At 36.8% G+C, this 21,945-nt stretch overlaps 1 long non-coding RNA gene across 1 annotated transcript in view; it reads left to right on the top strand.

The window, feature by feature from the left end:
- LOC150055556 (uncharacterized) overlaps nt 1–19,943 on the top strand; it is a 30,214-nt gene extending 10,271 nt beyond the window's left edge. Inside the window, exons 2-3 of the long non-coding RNA XR_016537445.1 lie at nt 18,713–18,757; nt 19,599–19,943. This is a non-coding gene — a long non-coding RNA (uncharacterized LOC150055556). The remainder of the gene's footprint in view (nt 1–18,712; nt 18,758–19,598) is intronic.
- The last annotated feature ends 2,002 nt before the right edge of the window (nt 19,944–21,945 follow it).

Genomic DNA, 21,945 nt, shown 5'->3' with positions numbered 1-21,945 from the left:
ATTTTTTATTTTTTTAGACTGTTCTTTTTTTATTATAATTAGTAAAAGGGTTACATGATATTTGCCAGATAGAAGGTGCATTAATTCACATACATTGATACCCTTTCACATGTCTTGGTACCCAGTACCCTCCCCCCCACACCCCCCACTCGTCTTGGTTTTCCCCCCTTCCCTATCAAATTTCAAATAACCAAATACAAATAAATTCAATATATCAGATAACAAAGTGAGATACTGTAACAATATGAGATAACCAAGAGACAGCAAAGGAGATGAGAGACAACATAGTACATTAAGGACAACAATCGTTCGTTATATGGCTTTTGTTTCAATATCCTGGAGGTCCTTTCAATTAGTTTCATACTATATGGCCTTATGTATCAAGATTTTGCTCTATTGCAGATCTCTGCTAGTAGAGCCCAAGGTTTCTACTGATTATGACGAATGAGGGAAACCATTGAGCCTAAGTTCCTTTGAGTCTGGCTTACTTCACTTGATATGATTTTTTCTAAGCTTTTCCATTTCCTAACAAATGGGGTGATGTCATTCTTTCTGACAGCAGCATAGAATTCCATTGTGTACAAATACCACAACTTGTTGATCCACTCATCAACTGAGGGACATCTAGGTTGGTTCCATATCTTTGCTATGGTGAATAGTGCTTCAATGAACATTGTTGTGCTAGTGGATTTAATATGCCCTTGTTTCTGGATGGTTGGGTAAATGCCAAGTAGTGGAATTGCTGGGTCATAGGGGAGTTCTATGTTTAGCCTTTTGAGACACTGCCACACTGCTTTCCATAGTGGTTGAACGAGTTTGCACTCCCACCAACAGTGTAGTAGTGATCCCTCCTGGCCACATTTCTGACACGGTAGTCCAGTGCTGTATCCCATGTTTATTGTTAACACAGAGATTAAGTCAAATCTGATTGATAGTAGGAAGTCAATGGAATACTTTTCCTTTTGCTTCTATTTTTTTTTGTCTTTCTTTTTTCTCCTTCCATTACATCAGAACTACAGTTTGAACTCAAGGCCTTGTGTTTATCTTGCCCGCTTGGCTAGCACTCTATTACTCGAGCCAAGATTCCAGCCTGCTCTTTTTCTGGTTATCCTGGAATTGAAATATCACAGAGATTTTTTTGCTGGCTTTGGATTATGATTCTTAATATATTGGCCTCTTTAGTAGCTAGGATTGCAGATGTGAGCCACTAGTGCTTGACTTCTTCATAGGCTTTGACCATTTCTATTTTGCTTTCTTTACAGGCTAACAGTCATAAGATTAGTCTTTAATTAACACAATAATTATTGCTAGATTATCCAATCAATTTTTATGTAAATTGTCTAGGAGAATGCTTGGGCATACGTATTTTAACATTGGTTGCAATGTAGGGCCAGAGTTGAGAACCAATAATTCATAAACATCACCTTGGCTAGTCCATTTATGGTTATAACTTGTTGATGATTGTACATGAGTATTATCAGCTCTAATTTTACCTGAATTTTACATTTGAATATACAAATATATGCCTTTTTTTTTCTCTTAATGAATACCTTGTCCAGGTTACTACTGAACTCATCTACCACCAAAACTCGACTTGTTCCTTCTGTTTTCTGCCTTTTGTGCTGTAGTCAATGATTTAACAGTTCTAAGAAGTTATTTTCGAAATATTTCTCAAGTCTTTTCTTTTGTCCCTTCATTGGAATCACCTGTTTAGCTAAAATATTCCCATTCTTGACAGTTTCAACAGATTTTTTTTTGTTCAGACCCTCCTCTCTCCTAGTCTCCCCCACCCATCCCATCTCTCCTGATGATCAATTTGAAACACCAACTTAGCCACACCACTCACAGCCAAAATTCCTTAATTGTTTTCCTTCATTTACTGGATCAAGTCCAAGTTTCCTACCAAAGACAAGGCAATTCCATGACTGGTCAAAGTTTCTTCACTTAATGTCTGGTTCTACATGATTTACATGTTACTGGTGATGATAAGGAATTGCTGTGGTTGGCGCAAAATGGCAACTGTGCTATTTATATTCACATTTCTGTGCCAATTTACCTTTCTTTTACTTAAACAGTCTAACTCCTCTTCATCCCTTACTACTTTACTGAGGTATTTTAGCTCCTATGAAAAGAAACAGGCTTTTTGTGATTTTTTTTTTTGGACTTGGGTAAAGGAATCCTTGGCTTCTCTTCACAGTTGGGGAACCACTTTTAATAGCATTAGATCATTAAACTGAAATAATTTAGCCACTTATCTGCTCCTCCATCAAAATGTAAGACCCGGGAGCTGGGTCTGACCACCTACCTGTCCTCAGCATGTGTCTGGAACTACATCTGGACCCTAGCAGGCTGTCATGAAATGCTTTTTGAATGGAATGATTGTTGCAATTCCTACTAAATAATAATATAACCTTTAGATTCCACGACTCACAATGAAACGGATTGATGATTTATGTATATAATTACTCAAGATAGTTTATAAATCCTCAGGTATCATAAACAAGAGAGCAACGTATTATTTCCCAAGATGTTCCTGTCTATTTGATGGCCCCTTAAAGCATTTCTAGTGATTTTATATATGAAGCTTTCCTTATCTAATGCCCACATTCTGTGCTCTTTGCACAGTCAATCCTTGATTAGCTATGGTCATGGTAGGAAAGGAGAGCATGGATAATCTAAAAATTTTATTTGCATCAACTGCCTCTCTCACCAAATCTTTTGCCAGAGATAGTAATGAGTGTAGCAAAGCTGGTGGAAGTGCAAATGAGCTGTGAAATGGCAAAAACTCACATTGCCAAATAAACAGAAAATGGAAAGCTCTGAATAATGCACATCTGGATAGTCTCAGAAGAACATCGAGTTCACCATATTTTAAAAGCGAGGACTTAGTGTTTATGCTTGGTAATGAAAATGACTGTTCTCTGTTTTGCATCAATATCCATTAAAGCTTATTTTACTCATATACAAGTTTACATATATGTCATATGTTAGATGTCCTTAGTAGATAAATAAGATATCTTATTTGTGATTATGATTTGTATTACATCAATGGCTAATGAATTTGAGTATCTTTCCAAGAACATATTGGCTGTTGGTAAGTCTTCTTCCTTTATTTTTTGCCAGTCATGGGGTCTGAACTCTGGTCCTGAGCACTGATCTTGGACTTTCTCAAGGCTAGAGCTTTAGCACTTGAGCCCCAACACCACCTCCAGCTTTTACTGAGTATGTGGTACCAAGGAATCAAACCCGGGGCTTCTTGCATGCTAGGCAAGTACTCTACCACTAGGCCGAACTCCAAGCCCCAGCTATGTCTTCTTTAAAGAAGTATTTATTCAAATCTTTTGTCTGTTTTAAAATTCCATAGTTGTAGGATAGTTTTGTGTAAGAATTCTTTGCATATTTTGATGTTAAGCCTGTTTTCAGATATATAATTTGCAGGGATTTTTTTGTCACTCTATACAGTGCCCTTATACCTTTTTATAGAGTTTATTAGATTATAAAAGTATTAATGTCAATGAAATATTACTTATTGTTTCTCCTTTTGTTTGTGTACTTTGCGTATCTCAGAGAATTTTATCTAAGTCCCAAATAGAATTTCTTTTAGCTTTTCAATGCTATCCTGAGAAGTATTTTCTTTACATTGTTCAGAATGGTTATTGCTAATCTGTATAATTGATTTCAGTATATTGTACTTTGTATATTTGTATACTGATTTGGTATATTAATTTTGCTGACTGATCATATATCCAGGCATCTTTCTGAACTCCCTGATAATTAGAAAATACTCCCATTCATTCCTTAAAACTTCTCAGGGAGGAAAGGTAGTATGTTGCCAAACTAAAATCCTGGAATGAAGATAATCTGAGTGCAACCTTAAATGTAAGGGTTAAAATACCCACATGACAAAAACCACTTTGCTTAACAACAACTAAAAATCTTAAAATTGTCAAATGTACTACTGGAAAATGGCAGAGATCAGCCTTTTCACATAGAAGAGGAGGAATGGAAGACAGGGACTGTTTAATAATAATGGAAGTACAGCACCCTTTGTGATACCTGAGCCCTAAGAAGAAGGAAAACTACAGAAAGCCCTTGTGATAAAGATGGCTGAAGAATTTCACAGTGTAATAGTGCCTGCTGTATTGTACAAATATCCCTTGATTCTTAGCTAATCTTTTAGGTGACTCCTATAACACCTTTATGTATATGCTCAGCTTAGCAGAAATGATTTTTTTTAATTGCTGTAACTTGTGATCTTTAGAAAATTAATCGGACATGCCGTGCATCTGAAGAACTCTAGTTAATTTGAATATTCAGTGTTTTGTTAATGCATTCCTTTACTGATTTTCAGAGTCCTGGGATATTTTTAAATAAAAACTATACTAAAGAGACAGTCTGACAGAGTATCAATTACCAAAAAAGGAGAAGGTGTACAGGAAGCACTTTTTATAAATCAGTCTATATTAACAATATAAATGGACATGTATAATAGTAGTAGAGTTCTAGCTATGAAACAGGGGCTATTGTTACTTTCTTTATCACTCCATCTACCTGATGAGAAAACTAAAGGTAGGAAAATTTTAAAGTTATGTCGGGTAGTCTAGGTAATAAGTAGTAAAGCAAGGTTATGATATCAAGGTCCTTTCTATTTCTACTACATTGTGCTGCTGCGCAGAATCAGTAGTGTTTTCTCACACAGAGTGAATGCGGTGACTGGTGCCTAGCAAGTTAGCAACAAATTGATCTTGAAAAGGAACAATCTGGTTCTTAAATATGTGAACCAACGAAGTTACTTATCCTTTCTGAGTCTTCTTTTCTACTTTTGTCCAGAGGGGCTCTTTTGTTGCAAAGCAGAAGAGATCATTTGAAAGAGCTTCATAAAAATTATGAAGGCAGATAGAAATAAAAATAGTGATGAGGAGGCAGAATGTGTAGCCATGTCTTAGCATGTCAATGCACCATCATTGCAAAAATCATTTGTCATAATAGGAGAGAGATGTACTGGTGTTAGTGCCTGGAGAGTCCTAGCTAAAAGAATACTGCCTGACAGTTTGCCCTCAGGGCTTTCTGTACAATGAGAGCATTCTGGAGCACAAGTCTGCCCAGCTATATCCAGATTCTGTATTTAAAGGAGGATGATGGGAAGACAGCTGGAGAGGCTGTGCTTGACTGGGAGTCTGGCAAGCTGCTTAGTATCCTCCTGAAGAGGAAGTGAAAAGATCCTGTAACATGTTCTGTCTGAAGTCTCCAGGAGTTGGGAAAGAGTGCACTATTTGTTATATTTATTGGGGATATTATTATTTGTTTTATGCTGTGTGGAAGAAGGGCCAGAGCTATAATCTATTGATCATTTAGTTTTATGAAGTTCTCAAATGGGTGATCTGATATTTTTCTGACAGAGAGGCTATGGTTCCTGAACACCAGTAATAAGGTTGCCATGTCATTTTCTTCTCAGTCTTTTTATTGCTTTTTATCTCTTTGCTGATATTACTTCATTCCATTCTCAGTTCCTTTTCCAACCTTCCTTGCGTCTGACTTCTGATTTTATTCTCGTTTCCCTTCGAGTTGTTTAGGATCAGCTTGATTCATTCCATAGAACCTATCCTATCCTTTTAAGAAATGACTCATCTTTGCATTTCATGTTTCATCCTGTGAAGCAGTCTGCCCACGGCAGGCCCTGTTGTGAAGTCTTTGTAGTAAACACTGGAATTTTACTAGGGGAGAAATAGGTCAGGAAAGTAGAGACCAAATGTTCATTTTGCAGTCACATTGTGAGCAGATGGATTACACAAGGAAAGAGTTGCCTTTGTCAGACTTTGTTTTCTGTGCAACTCTTTCAGGATCTCCTGGACTCATGCTCCTTCAAGATCCCAGAGTAGTTTAGCAGGTGAACATAAATGGATTCTTCCTAAGAAAAGAGGCCACGATTGTTGCTGTTTTGCCTGGTCTGTTGCCATGCAGAGAATTGGTCTGATGAGATAGAACTTCTCTGTCTCTTATTTGCTAAGGAATATGCTAAGGAGAAACGCTGCTGAACATCAGTGCTCTCAACTGGTGACAAATGGGTGGTCAGCAATGGCCTCAAGATGAGTGAAACTGTGTTGTGCCACCATGACAAGGGGCCAGCCAGCTTTCCAGGCAGGGTAGCTCCACATCACGTCAATCATAGACTCCCTATCCCTATGGGTTCAAGAATCATCAAGGGAGGGGAGAGAAGCTGCCAGAAACAAACAAGCAAACAAGAAACAAATTGAGGGTATCTTTGAAGAATGGATTGGAATGTGTGCAAAGACAGCAGAAAGATTAGCAGTGGCAACCAGTGTCTAGGACAGGGAAGAGTTAAGTGCTGAATGACTGTGGGAGGCGGGTGTTACAGCTAGGGAACAACTGCTTAATGTCTTTCAACTGGACTGTTTAGTGAAGCTTCATTATGATCCTAACTGTATGTTCGCACAGGCACACTGCATGCAGGGAACACTCACAGTAAAGGTATGATTGTATTGCCCGCTGCCATGCCAATTACTGGATATTAATGGCAGGATGGCATGCATATGCCGGAGCTGGGAAGCAGAAGGTTAATAGACGAACAGCACCAGAAGAGCCCATTTATCAGTTTCTATTTATCTCTCCTTGGGAGGTGGCAGGTTTACAGTAAATACCTTCTGTCCTCCTAATTTCCTAATGATGGGGATAATGATGGAGAATGGTGAAGTCATTAACTGGGACAGGCTCTGTGCATCACTCTGTCAACCACATCTCCCCAAGACCTGCAATGAGAAGTGATGGGCCCCAGCTGTTCACCAGCGTCAGAGCCCCTCCTCCCATCTCCTCCACCCTAAACTGCAGGCTTGGGCAATGCATTGCTCCCCAAATGAAGAGCAGGGAGGCCTGGGCTGAGTGGAGGAACAAGGTGGATGGGGACTGAGATTCCCCAGGCAGAAGGACAGCCATTACCCTTGTACAGGTTTTGAAGGAAGCAATGCTGACATATGCTAGAGTGCATCTCATGTGATGCCAAAGTTACCAGAAAATAGATGTGGAATTGGATAATGAATCAATAATTGAAGTGACTGGGCTAAGGAAGTGTGGTTTAGGAGGAGTTATCAAACATTTCTTTCAAAAACAGAAATTTAAAATATACATGACCTACTTGCTTATCATACCACAGAAAGATTAGAATTTCTAGAGGAAAATTTGTAGAGGTAAACTTTCTGCTTTTGATATTATAAAGATAAACTAAAACTGCTTAGGTTGGTTTGGATATGCTTTTCATATTAGTAATGACTACATGATGCTTATTTCATCTATGTAGACAACATCTCAACTTTAATTTTGCCCAAAAGCAATGTACAGTTTAAAATACCCTTGAAAACTATAGCTTTATTATTTTTTTAAAAAAAAATCCTTTTACTTGGGGAGCCCATTGGCATTTGTAGTATTTACTTTCTTTTACTGAGACAAACAATTCTTTAATGTATATGTGGTATTCTGCTTGCAAGTAATGGAGAAGCACACACTGCAATAGTGACAAAACAGGAAAGTATGTTCTAATGACATTTGAAATCTCAAGATGTGGAATGAAGTTGGGTCATAATAATAGGTTCGGAAAACTGAAACCGATGAGTACCTCGAAGTGCTAGGGTTTTGATATTTCTGGTCTGCAATTGGAAGAAATACCAAATCAACCCATTTTACTTATCTCTTTTGCTCTTCTGCTTTCTATTCAGGAGGTGAGATTTTTGTCTGTGTCCAGGACACTGACATTAGTTATATAAGTGTGTATGCTGAAAGTATTTGTGCACATGTGAGTGTAGAAAGGGAAATTGTGTTATGATGACCACTTTAGGTACTGATAATATCTAACTCTAGTATAGTGATTTGGTTACCTGGTTCTTAGTGATAGGACAGAAGGGAAGAACATAAGCCCATTTTGACATATCTCTCTAGAAATTACTTGAGTTATAATAATTTTTAACATCAAACCTTGATCAAATCCCTATATTCAAAAATGTTTTTATCTGTGTGATTACTTTCCACCCTTCTATGATTTCAGTTATATAATTAATGATGTTAATGGCCCCTATTTAAATGAAGAATCCTGAGATTAAATCAGATATGATATCTCTGATGTTCTCAATCAGTACCCCAATTGGAGGAAGTGTTAGAATCAGAGTAGTTATTATAAACTTTCAGCTTGATATTGTTCTTTTTTTCAAAGATAAATCAATCATTTGTAGAAAATGTGTGGTAGATTATAATTTCAGAAATGACCATAGCATCATTTTCAAGTCTTTCCTCTATTTGGATTATGGTGACCTCTGATAAGAAGTGGGATATTTCTCTCCTCTTGGATTTATCTTGGCCTTCACAACTGCCTCAATGAACAATGTGGCAAAAGTGATACCAAACGGTGCCAGGTCATCAGATACAATATGGCTCCCAAGCAGGGCCAGAGCCACGGGGCTGGCATCTGTGCAGTCACACAGGGCTCTGCACTCAAAAGGGTTTTATGCTTGATTTAATGCTCTATTGTCATTGCCTTGAAATTCTTAGTAATATATATATATATATATATATATATATATATTAACAAATGGCCCTAAATTTTCAGTTTCCTCTGTGCCTCAAATGATGCTTCTCATCTTAATTCACTGGGTTGTTTTTAAAAATCAACCTGGGGTACATTCAGTACTTTGGTATCTTTAAAGATCAGCTGTCTTTAAGATGTGTGCTGGAGAAACCATGTGGCTGTTTCTGTAGGAAATTCAGAGAGGTAAATCTTTACAAAAACCTACAGGATCAAAAGGAGCCAATATTTAAATACTGGGCAGAGTATCCCTTGAAGAGCCTAGTAGGTTCAAAATCCCATGAGACCAGAAGAGTTTTCACATGTGACTCAGTGTCAAAGATGATGATTAAGGACAATTTTGTAATTGGCGGGAACTTTGGAGATGAAGGCCTAGAAGAACACTATGAAAAGTTGAAGAAACACATTTATTTATGTTTTTAACAACTAAGGCAAAGCTTCCCTACTCTAATTACCTAGCTTTCTTTTTTTGTTGTTCTTGTCTCACCATTTTTACATCAGTAATCCATGATATTATATATTATTTATTAATTCTGACTTTTTAAAACTATTAATTCTGCTGAAAACTAGAGACAATAATACACTCTCGCTAGCAATAAGAAAATGATATTGTACTAATTAAGATGCTTCTGTAAAGGAACAATTTAATTACCATAGCATTTCCTAAGATCCAAGTATACAATATCCTTTGAGAGCTGGTTCATGCATTTCATAGACATACCTATTATCCTCTTGTTCTATGGCCTGCCTGGTTCTTGTCAATAAAAACTTGCTTTCTTGAGATGTTTACAATCTAAAATCTAGACCAAATAAAATACAAGTAAGTAAATTAATAGCAATTGAGTAGTACTTAGTAAAGTCCACAAAGGGTAGATATATGTGCTGAAATGTCTTAAGAGGATAGATGATTTGTGATAAAATAGGGGATTAATTAAATATGAAGCTTCTACTAGATAGGATACTATAGGGCTATAATTTCAGTAAAAATGTTACTATGGATTATGTACTTGGTGGTTTATCCTAGTGATCATGCTTAATCTTAGATTGCCTCACTTCTGGTTCTGAGATATATTTAAGAACACTTAGCAAATGAGGAGTAAAAGGGCAAATCTATTAAATACTATTAGCCAAAGTGAATTATTAAAACTAGTACAAATAACATTTGTTTGATCTTCTGTTTGGAGATTTCGTATGAGAATGGGCCCCGCACAAAATCTAGGAAATACTCAGTTCTTAGTCTTTTACTTGTTTCTGTTTCTTCCTTTGTGGAGATAAAAAGTTGATTAGGTCCAACATTTAGGACATTATAAATATGAATACCACAAAAAGAAGAACCTTCTAAAATGGGCTGAAAAATGTTTGAAATCAAGATGTTGATTTTATGCCCAAATGAAGAGTAACCTCTGACTACTAGACTCTCCAAGACCTGTCAGGTAACGGAAGGATTAAAGACTTCATGTGACTGTTCTCTCTGGCTGGCTTCTGCTTAGATAATGTACCCTAAGTAGTAACAAGGGCATGAGCTCCAACTCTAAGCTGGAGCCTAAGAGGAGAACACAAAATGAAAGGGTGGGGAAGGTAAGACAAGGAAGTTTAATGGGATGTAGATAAAAACGATCTACAGTTTTGTCTCCAGTCAGTGAACTGATCTCTGTAGGACAGCTTTGCACTGTTTTATTATGGGAGGTGGGTAATAAATACCTGTGTAGTATATTAAAGCTGGGTAGATTACTAATCTGCATGAAATCCCTGTTGTTGATCTTGTTCATCATTTTTCTTTTAAGACACAGAACAGTGACTGGTCCACAGGAGATGGTTAACAAATACATAGCTAATTATTGCATATATTATTAAGAACCCAGATGAACAGAACAGAAATGAATTAGAAGTCTGGAAAGTGAGCAAACATTACAGGCTGCAATCATGTGGACAAACTTCATAGCTTGACACAGAAGACTGAGACCCCTGGGAATGTGCAGAAAGTAGGAGAAAGGGTCTAGGTAATGGGGGCAATGAATAGACGAAAGGAAAAGAGAAGATAGGTTTAGTTTTAGTGCTTTTTACTTGGAATAATAGGAGTTGTGTTATTTCTGCTAAGTCAGGTTTTCCAGCGTCTTGGTGCTTAGTCTGTCTCTGGAAGTGGAAATAGTCACTGAAATTTAGGGATTTATAATGATGATGGATGATCCATGTGAGCTACACTAAAGCTGCTCCCTTAGGAGCATGCAAAGGCCAGAGAAGGGTCCGGGAGTCAATGACATTTAGGAGAAGGAAGACTCCTCATTCCCTAATCTTTTGGTTCAATTCTGGCATTTTGGTTGGCCCATCTCTTGCCACTCCTAAATTGAACTTAGTATTTGTTCATATGCTAGAAATACATAACCTTCCATGGAGAATAAATTAGTAAAAAGTTGTGGCGGCATTTTTCATAATGACTATAGGTGAAATGCTTTTGAGATAAGTGTGCTAGGTTAGGAGAAACATTGAAATCTTTTCATTGATAAAGATTTGGGCAATTTCTCTAAGAATCAATCATTCTGAAACTTGATGTTGATATTTGTTTATACATTTTTTCAATATGTAACATTCCTGATATTGGTGGATTTTTTTTAATAAAAGTAAATTGTGCTGGAGTGGGGAAAACATTATTAAATATTATTCATGCATTTCCTGGGAATCTTCATCTTTGAAAACTCTAGAAAGTATTCTAGATTGTAGACTGATTTAAAAGACTATAATTTTGGTTATCTCATATTGTTACAGTATCTTACCTTGTTATCTGATATATTGTATATATGTTTATTTGTTTATTTGAAATAGGATATGGAAGGGGGGAAATAAGATGAGGGAAGTGGGTGGGGGGCGGGAAATGGGGACCAAGACATGCAAAAGGGTAGCAATGTTTGTGAAGTAATGCACCTTCTATCTGAGAATATAATGTAACCCTTCTATTAATTACAATAAAATATATTAAAAACAGAAAAATATAATTTTAAGACTCAGGTAGAAACTGTAAAAGTTGTTTCTTGCTATGGTTCCTTTATAATCCATTGCCACATAGAAGGAAGATGAAGCAATGGAATGGCTTGTCCAGACTGCTCTAGGAACAAAATTAACCATGAATGACTTACAACTGGATGCATTTTGAAGTTGCTTCCTTTTTTTTTTGCCAGTCCTGGGGCTTGAACTCAGGGCCTGAGCACTGTCCTTGAGCTGTCTCAAGGCTAGAACTCTACCACTTGAGCCACAGCACCACTTCCAGCTTTTTCTGTATATGTGGTACCGAGGAATTGAACCCAGGGCTTCATGCATGCTAGATAAGCACTCTACCACTAGGTCACACTCCTGGCCCAGTTGCTTCCTTCTTTTCAAACGTCAAGTATGATATAAATCAAGAGGTACACTAAGGAAGGTGCTATAAAACATCCGTGAATGCTAAATAAGGGAAAATCACATTAGTCATTATGTAAAAAAGCCATATGATAATATCCACAGAGGCAGAAAGTATTCATACAAAGAGCTGAAATTGACTTTTAACCCAAATTTCCCAATGAGAATAATGTATACAAGGAAATAGTTATTAGCTCTTTCTTTCCTGAACATGTAAAGACTATTTGGAAAAGTGAATCAATTTTATTTTTAAGATCCTTTTTGAGAGAAAATGCCCATAATTTCTGGCACATGAACCTCTGAGTGTGTGAGAAATCACATACCAACCTCTGTGCTTTGAAGGATCAGTTGTTTATTTCTTGCAACAAACATCCTCTGAAATTCTTAACTATAGTCTGTTTAAAAGAAAGATAGGCCTAAAACATCCACCAAGGAATTAGGTATTTTTATTTCAGGCAGAGGGTATAAATACATTTTAGAAAATAACATGTTTTAGAAAATAATCTTTGTGTCCAAATAGAAAATGCTCTTAGTTCGTGTTTTTCTGCTAGCAGAACATAATCATGGAAGATGGTTTGATTTCCAACTTCTCATGTACTTCCTTTTCCTTGGAAAATGATAGCTGAGATTATTCCAGTAGTCTTGGAAATTTATGAAACCAGTCTCCTTCCTTTTTCCTTTAAATCTTCACAAACATTGTATCTCAGATTATCATCTTATTTAACCAGTAATTCTTGCTGTTTAGCAAGGAGAATGTTTTCATTATTCTTGGTATATCAGTCGGTTCTTTTCCTTGCCCCAGTTAACAATAAACCCACACAGTCTTCAGCCATTATCATTTTTCTCCTGATAATCCATCTGTGACACAGAGACCTTGAAGCTGGTAGTTCTGGCCACAATGCTCAATAGACTGTGCATATAGCTTTTTCAAAGGTAACCACTGTAAAATATCAGCTCCACTATTATTCCTCTCTCTTTACATTTTTTCCTGTTCCTTTTTATACATGGAATATAATGTGGGCTCACATGAATTCCCTCAGGTATTTTGTTGGACAATAATAATGCCTAAGGCTCTCACTGGGAGTTGTTCTTGCTTCTAATTCTAGTTCCTTTTTGAAGAACTAGGATGAACGTGTTCTTATGTAGAGCTACTTGTTCCTGAGTCATGGATCCTTTACTTAAAGAGTTTTGAGCCATTTTTGCTTTTGGATGGACTATGTCCATCTGAACTGACTTTGAATAATAAGGTGGAAAGAGTCTGATGACAAAGTCTTTGCTCCACCAACTGCTTTCAAAAATAAACCAGACGACATGGCTCACCAGAGTCTACTGGTTTTAACCTTGTGTTCGTGGCATTGAAGTGATATATAGATAATGTCTGAAAATCAGATATAAAGTACGTCTAAAGTAGATGTGTATGTGTGTATTTGCATTAAAAAGATAGTTTCTTTCCAGCTCATACTTTTTTGAAGATTATCTACTTTGTATCTTTTGGTTAGCCCAGACCCCAGAATCTCCCTTTGTCTTAGCTGTTCAAAACCAAAGGCACAGGTTAGTGCACTCCTGGGCTGGCTCCGGATTGAGCGCACCTGCCTCCAGGGTCCCCACACAGAAAAAGACTCACCCATCGCCCACATGTGGTTTTTCTAAGATGGAAGGATCTTCAGAGTTCACAGACTTAGTTTTATTAACTTCCTGTGTACGAATGTGGGGTACTGGCACCTCTGTTTCAAATCTGTCTGTGACCTTGGACTAGCCATGTGACCTTCATCATCTTCTAAATTTTCTCATACCTATAAGCAAAGGTAAACTGTCCAGGGAGGTGCCTATTACTGGTTCATGCTCACATCCATGGTTTTTCTAAATTACCTAAACCCAGGCTTTCTGCACTGTCTTGAAGCTTCAGGGTCTCTGTGCTTTCCTCTACAAAGCTGGGGTAGGAAGTTCCAGCAGTTCTGAGAGTTCCTAACTGCTGAGAAAGTTCAAAGAAGAAATTACACATATGCCATGGTCATGATTGACTACAGTGAGCAAGAAGGAGACTGAAAGACCATAAGGTGTATTCCATTAAGGGGGAATTTTACTCCAGGGGCCCATTATAGTTAAGTTTCTTGGTTAACAGTCTCATAGTCTATTAGTCTCTGACCTTGTACTGTGGATTTGCTGTGTAACCTGCTGCTACTCAAGTGTCCTCTTATTTTACTTGCTTTTGAAAGAAGGAGGATAAACTTATGATAATAATAATTTTCACTAAAATGAAGGTTGAAGTTGGTGTGTGAGTAGTTTTGCCACCCCTTCTGTGACTAATAAACTATTAGGTTTTTTTTTATGATCTTTAAGTAGTTGTACTAAGGAGTTACCATTCAACCAAATTATTTATGCATAGAAAGCGTCCTGATTTGTGTCACCCCTTCCAATATTTTCACCCATCTCTCCCAATCCACTCCTTCCATCACTTTTCTTAATTATGTAATACATACATTGAATTTGGCTGCATTCTCCCTGTCCTCTTCATTTGTCTCTCCTACTCTCCTCACCTGGAATAACTCCTAATACTGTTAAAATTTCACTACACATTTCCAATAAAAAATCTCTGCCTGAAAATGCTTAGATATATTTTCAGTGAAGCCATATCAGTATAGTTTCTGGATTAATCCTTAAAAAATTCTATGATCTACATAATATCTGAATTGTAGAGACAAATCCAAGGATCAGAGCAATTAAATGACCTATCCAGAATCACAAGTAGTAACTGCTGTGGGGAGCATGGCTGGTTTGGGGGGGAATGATATTATCAGTTGCAGACCTTTTGGTTTTCTCTTTGTTTCACCAGCATGTTAAAAACTATCATTTTTACAATGTTAAATACAAGAATAATGAAGTCACAGTTTAATCAGAATAGTAGCATCAATGTTTATTTTTAAGATATTAAAAATCCCTGGTGTGTATTCATGTTGATAATTAAGCTACTGGTCAGGCCAAAAGGTGAGAATATTTAAATGACTGTTTTACTACCACACACTACCAGTTTGGAAAAATCAGTACTAATAGGGGAGCACAGAGCAATGACTGTTAGTTACATGTGAACAGAAAAGGAAATACATCAACCCATGATCATGTAGCTTTCAATTGATGGTGACATTTACTAAACATATTCTGCAATATTTAGCAAAATTAAAAGAAGTTGCATAAGAAAGAGTAATGGGGGATATAATCAAAGCACATTCTATACATGTATGAAAATGTCACAATGAAACCCATTAAAATGTACAAAAATATTTTTGAAAGGGAGGGAAAGAGAGATATTATTCCCCAATTAACTACAGGATCAGAGTGAAGGCAGGGGAAGGATGTGTTGTTCTTTTTTTTTCTCTTTTCTTTCATTTTTTTTTTTAAGAAACAAAATGTTTAAAAAGGTCAAGCTTTGAGTGAGCCAACCTCCACCATTTTATTATTCAGGTTGACTAATGAGCACTTCATTTATCATTCTAATGCATGAATTTATGGAGGGAAGAAAATAAAATACTTTTCCATAATTGTTGTCAATAGCAAGTCCACACAGACAGAAATAATTTCTCAATTTTCCATCTTAATTAAAGAAAACTTATAGTCCCTTAAAAATTGCAGTTGTCATTCAAAATTTGCATTTTGGGGCTGGGAGTTTGGCCTAGTGGTAGAGTGCTTGCCTGGCATGCATGAAGACCCAGGTTCTATTCCTCAGAACCATATACATAGAAAAAGTTGGAAGTGGTGCTGTGGCTCAAGTGGTAGAGCCCTAGCCTTGAGAAAGCCCAAGGACAGTGCTCAGGCCCTGAGCTCAAGCCCAGGGCTGGGGAAAAAAAATGTTTGTGTTTTGTTCATCTAGTGAATGATGAAACAAATTTTTATTGAGCTTCTACTATGAACCAAACCCTATTCTCAACTGAGGAGGAGTGGCATACAAAGACCCTGACTTCATAGATCTGTTATTCTGGGTTATTTTTTTAATAGAATCATGTAGATAGAATGAAAACAGTCCTTTCTGAATCTAATTCTTGTTTTCATGTCTGAAATATTTTCCCCTCTAAACACAGAATTTGAAGTCTGAGGAAGGAATGAAAAGATCTTAGCCAAGCACTATACAAGTGCTGTCTATGTGGAGAAAATGACTAACTGTAAAACTGCTGCTCAAGGTTGTTGCTAGAGTGATGACAATCTTTCCCTTACTTTCTCTTTATACCTTATGATACAAGTTCTTGTCTGAGTATTGCATACATTTTCAAGAATCTAAAATTCAAGCAACATATTATTAGAGAAGGAAAATACAATTTGTGCTTTTCAGTTCTTACTCTTGGGTTGCAAATGAAGTTTAGTTAGAAATAGCAGTGCCTATAAGGATACAGTAGTAATAACTGCCATTTTTCAATAACTTCTATGGAACACTAATATTTCACACTTGGTTTACAAGTTTCATGGTTAAATAAGTTGGGAAACTCAAAATAGAAGCCTTCTTCTAGGACAGTGACTTTCCACATTAATACAATAATGCTTGAACACTGAAATTTATTCATAAATATTTAGGCCAGCATTTTCCCACATTGATCAATGGTCTATTTTCTCTCAAGGTAACAACATTCAAAATGTGGAAGAAATGTTTTTGTTGTTTTCCCCCTTGGTCTTTTGTTGTTGTTGTTGTTGTTGTTCCTGAGGCTTGGATAATTGGCCTGGGCACTGTCCCTGAACTCTTCAGCTCAAAGCTACCACCCTAGCCCTGGGTCTGAGTGTTGTCTGTGAGTTCTTCAGGTCAAAGATACCACCCTATCCCTGGAGCCACAGCACCACTTCCACTTTTCTAGTGGTTAATTGGGCAAGGTCTTTAGTGCCTGGGCTGACAGTGAACCGGTATCCTCAGATTTCAGCCTCATGAGTAGCTAGGATTATAGGCATGAGACACTGTATCCAGCTTGTTGTTGTTTTTTTTTAAATGAAAGATGAACCCTTGATTGCTGCAGAAAGATGAGTCTTTCAATATTTTTCTAGGCTGCTCTCTTATTACATGTTTTAATACCCTGGGAAGTTCATAATAATATTACCTAATATATAAGATTTTAAAAAATGTATCAGATAAGAACCCTTTTTGAAAATCTTCTCCCACTCTGTGAGCTTTACAGACAAGGGCCTCATATCTAAAATATATCTACAGTTAAAAAAGTTGAATCTCTCAACAACAAATCCTCAAAGAAACAACCACCCCACTTAAAGAGAGACTTCTCTGAAGAAGAAATAAGAATAGCCTATAGATACATGAAGAAATCTGGCCATAAAAGAAATGCAAATCAAAACAACTCTAAGATTCCACCTCACTCCAGTTAGAAAGGCCATAATCAAGAAATCTAATAACAACAGATGCTGGAGGGGATGTGGCCAGGAGGGATCACTACTACACTGTTGGTGGGAGTGAAAACTCGTTCACCCACTATGGAAAGCAGTATGGCGGTTCCTCAAATAGTAAACATAGAGCTCCCCTATGACCCGGAAATCCCACTCCTTGGCATTTACCCAAATGTCCAAAACAAGGGCATACTAAAGCTACAAGCACAACCATGTTCATTGCAGCATTATTTACCATAGCTAAGATATGGAATCAACCCAGATGTCCTTTGGTAGATGAAAGGATCAAGAAGATGTGGTACTTTCTGACATCACCCCATTTGAAAGGAAATGGGGTACATATTTGTGTGCTAAGAAATGTCCATCTCACTTTGGCAGTGAAAATTTTCTTCTGTGGAAATAAGTAACGTATATTTAGAAGAGCATTGGAAGCTGGTCTATAAATTTCCTTAGGCACTTAATATTCTTGAAACCAGTAAGCTAATTATATCAAATCAAATCAATTAACTGGCACAATAATAATACTTTCCTCATATTTTCTTTTTTTTTAACTTTTATTTTTGTCAGTTGTGGGGCTTGAACTCTGGGCCTGGGTGCTGTCCCTGAGCTCTGCAGCTCAAGGCTACTGCCCTATCCCTTGGGCACCACTTCTGGTTTTTTTAGTGGTTAATTGGAGATAAAAGTGTGAAGTCATATAGGATGAGACTAAATGAAAGGAACTCCAGAATCTGGAAACAAGAGCTTTATCTTGTGTGACTGTTGTTCTTAATGTACTATGCTATTTCTCTTCTCTTTTTTTGCCCTATGGTAAATCTCATATTGTTACTGTATCTAACCTGGTGTATTGTATATATGTTTATTTACTTGTTTATTTGAAATAGGAAAGGGAAGGGGGGAACACAAGATGATTGGGAGAGAGTGGAGTGAAATGGGGACAAAACCATGAAAAGGGGGTATCAATGTGTGAGAAGTAATACACCGACTACCTGGTAAATGTAAATAACTCCTCTATACATTATCCTGACAATGAAAAATAAAATAGAACTTCACCGTCTTTAGTGCCCTGGCTGACTTTGAACCTCAATTCTCAGATCTCAGCTTCCTAGGTAGAAAGGATTACAAATGTGAGCCACTGATCCTGGCTATTATTTTTTATTTTTTAATTTTTTTTAGAATGAAATTTGTTTATTCTTTCTGACAAACATTTAAGTGCTCATGAAATAAGTAATTAGTTGGCCCCAATTAACAAATGAAATAAGCACAAATGGGAAACAGATCGGTATGTGAATGAAACGGAGAAGTTGAATGTGTGGGATTTTCAGATTTCCTTGGTGTTTACCTCTCTTCTTTTCCCTCCTAACCTAGGGCTCTCCAGGACTTCCAGGACTCACTGGTCCCAAAGGTGTCAGGGTTAGTAATCCAAAGCAGTCTGTTTTGATTACTGAATGAACATCTGTGGTTTAGAAAAATCAACATTCTACCTAAATAGACATATAAATGCCAGAGGAGAGGAGGATATTATGTATGGTTTCACAGATGATGTTCAAAAGCCAATAGAACTGATCTGCACAGTTGAATTCAAAACAGTGGTCCTATTTTGCGGCAGTAGCTGACCTGATGGGCTAAAGCATGAAAGAACCTTCTGGAATACTGGGTACTGCTTCTGTTGGGAGTGGGAAGTGGCAATTCAAATGTTTAGATAAGAATCTGAGATAGTACAGAAGGATCAGATTTTGAAATCTGTCTGGGATACACACATTAAGACCCTGTCTCAAAAAGCCCGAAACCAAACCAAATCTGTATTCTAGAAATGTCAGATTGACAAAGATTTTTGAAACCATTTTGTTTTTTGGTCTATCTTTTTGTTGTTGTTGTTGTTATTCCTTATCATAGTTGCAAAAAGTGAGTACTGCGATGGTAAATAATCTAATTTTTTCATATATTTTTATTGTAATTAGTAGGATTACATTATATTCACCAGATAGAAGGTACATTATTTCACATATATTGATACCCTTTCTCATGTCTTGGTCCCTATTTCCCTTCCCCCCATCCCCACCCCTCATCTTGTTTTCCCCCCTTCCCTATCCATTTTCAAATAACCAAATATGCATTTATCCAATATATCACATAACAAAGTGAAATACTGTAACAATATGAGATAACCAAGGGACAGCAAAAAAGAGAGATAAGATAGTACATTAAGGACAACAATCACTCATTATATGGCTTTTGTTTTTATATCCTGGAGGTCCTTTCATTTATCCCCAGATTTCTCAGCAGAGACCATGCAAGCAAGAAGAGATTGGAAGGATATATGTCATGCCCTGAAGTCAAATAACTACCAACCAAGAATACTGTATCCAGCTAAGCTCTCATTCATAACTGAAGGAACAATAAAAACATTCCATTCCAGGGAAAAGCTGCAACATTACAGAGCAACCAAACCAACATTACAGAAAATTCTCAAAGATGTGCTACACATAGAAAACCAACATAAATGTAATACACAGAAATAAATGACACCTAAAAATCATACCATCTAAGTACCACAAGAACTGTCAAGACACAGGCCCTAATGAAAGTTTTAAAAAATGGCAGGAACTAATAAATATCTCTCAATCCTAACTCTCAGTATCAATGGACTTAACTCTCCAATTAAATGGTATTTTTTATTTTTATTTATTTATTTTTTACTGTTAACTACTCCTTCCTCCCTCCCTTACTGCCTTCCTTTCTTCTTCTCTTCTTACCTTCCTTCTTTCTTTCCCTAATGAATTTGGACTTCTAAAGGTTTACTGCATTGAAAAAACCTTGTAGATAAACTTCCTTTGTACCTTTGTAAAGGAATTTTACATGCCTGAGCCTGGTTTTTCTTTTTGTTGTTGTTTTTATTTGCCAGTGCTGGTGCTTGAACTCAGGGCCTGGAGACTATCCTTGAGCTTTCTCAAAGCCAGAGCTCCACCATTTGAGACACAGCATTATTTCTGCCTTTTTCTGTGTATGTGGTACCAAGGAATCCAACTCAGGGCTTTGTACATGCTAGGAAAGTACTCTACCATTAGGCCACACTCTTGGCCCCTGATCCTGTGTTTTAATTGGTAGACTTGGCAGAACATTTCATCCTCTATAGCTAATATAAGAGATTTCCATTCAGTTTTTTTGTTTCATTTTTTCAGTTGGAGGTATTGTTTACTTTATATCATGCTTTATATATGGGCTATCATGTTTGACAAAATATCAGTTCTGTATCATTTTGTCATTAAAATGACCAAATAAATATTAACAAATTCAGAAGTCTTTCCCTGAGATTATTACAATGACAAGGCAACTAGTCTCCTCTCCACATCTTCTTTTGCAGCACCTTTGTCACCATAATTTCATACATGATTCTTACTTTTGAATTTTGAAACTTAAGGAGTGGTGAAGACTTGATGGGAGGATAGCATATTTTTAGAAGGCTGTGCAAATAGCAAACTGTGATGCTTTGTAAAGCATTGATTGAAAGGATGCTGAGATGTTTGGTAGTTGAGATTGGAACTGGGAATTTCCTAGATGACCTTCAAATTATTTGAGAGAAGTTGCTATTTTAATAGATAAATAATTCCACTCATTTTAAAAACAGACTTGTTATATTTTTAAAAGCTATTTCTACATCTTTTCTCACCAATTAAAAATCTTTTTGTAGATGTGCCTTTAATTTGAAGCAATATGGTATTCTCTTTTTTTTCTTCCCATTCTAGCTAAACAAACTCTGTAAGAATTAGCTTTGAGTTATTCCATCTGTGGACTTTTAATTTTGTCATAAAAACACAGAAGCCTGGCAGGGAACTCTTTCCAACTGGCTACATGTATCATCTTGTCTGAAAGCTGGTTAAGTAAGTATGGCATTTAGAATGAAATAAAAAACTTCATTTATGGAACTAGTTCACACGATGTGTTTGCCCACTTCTTTGACCATCTGTTTATGTTGACAACCACCGCCCCACATTGTGCCAAAGTGCCCCTGGCTATTAAAAACAGTGTTTTGTGTGTGAATAGTGTGTGTGTCCTCACACATGTATGTGTTTTGGGGGGTGCCATTTTCTTGAGAAATGTCTTGTTAAAGGTCGCATATGATCCGTGTGGAGATATTTCAGGTCAGTTACTGTTCAGGAAATATTGCACTAAGAATGCCATAAACCTCCTCCTTTTAAAAGATGCTCCATGAATCCCTGACATATTGAAATTTCTTTAAAGACTATGCATATATTATCAAAGTACCTGTTGCGTTTGGCTACACTGGTAATGATATTACGTGTTGAAGGTGGATCCAAATAGGAATCTAAACATCTTTGACTGAAGAAATACTTGGGGATAGTTCAAGAATCATAAGCTATGGGCAAGAGGAATATCAGAGTTGACATTTCATTCATCATATGATAGGGAACCTCCTCTTTCATATTTAACAGTATATGCCTTTGAGGATGAGACTGCCTCCTGAGAGATGAGCAACTATGGACATATGACTTGTCACTCTGAAAACATCTTCGCGGGTTTTTTTTTTGTTGTTTCTACTTTGATCAACCATTTATTCAAATTTAAAACAACTACTTCTT

Source organism: Megascapheus bottae, chromosome 13 (genome assembly GCF_031878675.1).
Source record: "Megascapheus bottae isolate mThoBot1 chromosome 13, mThoBot2.hap1, whole genome shotgun sequence".
Lineage (NCBI taxonomy): Eukaryota > Metazoa > Chordata > Mammalia > Rodentia > Geomyidae > Megascapheus > Megascapheus bottae.
Note: the sequence above shows the minus strand (reverse complement) of the source record. Positions and strands in the feature narration are given on the sequence as shown.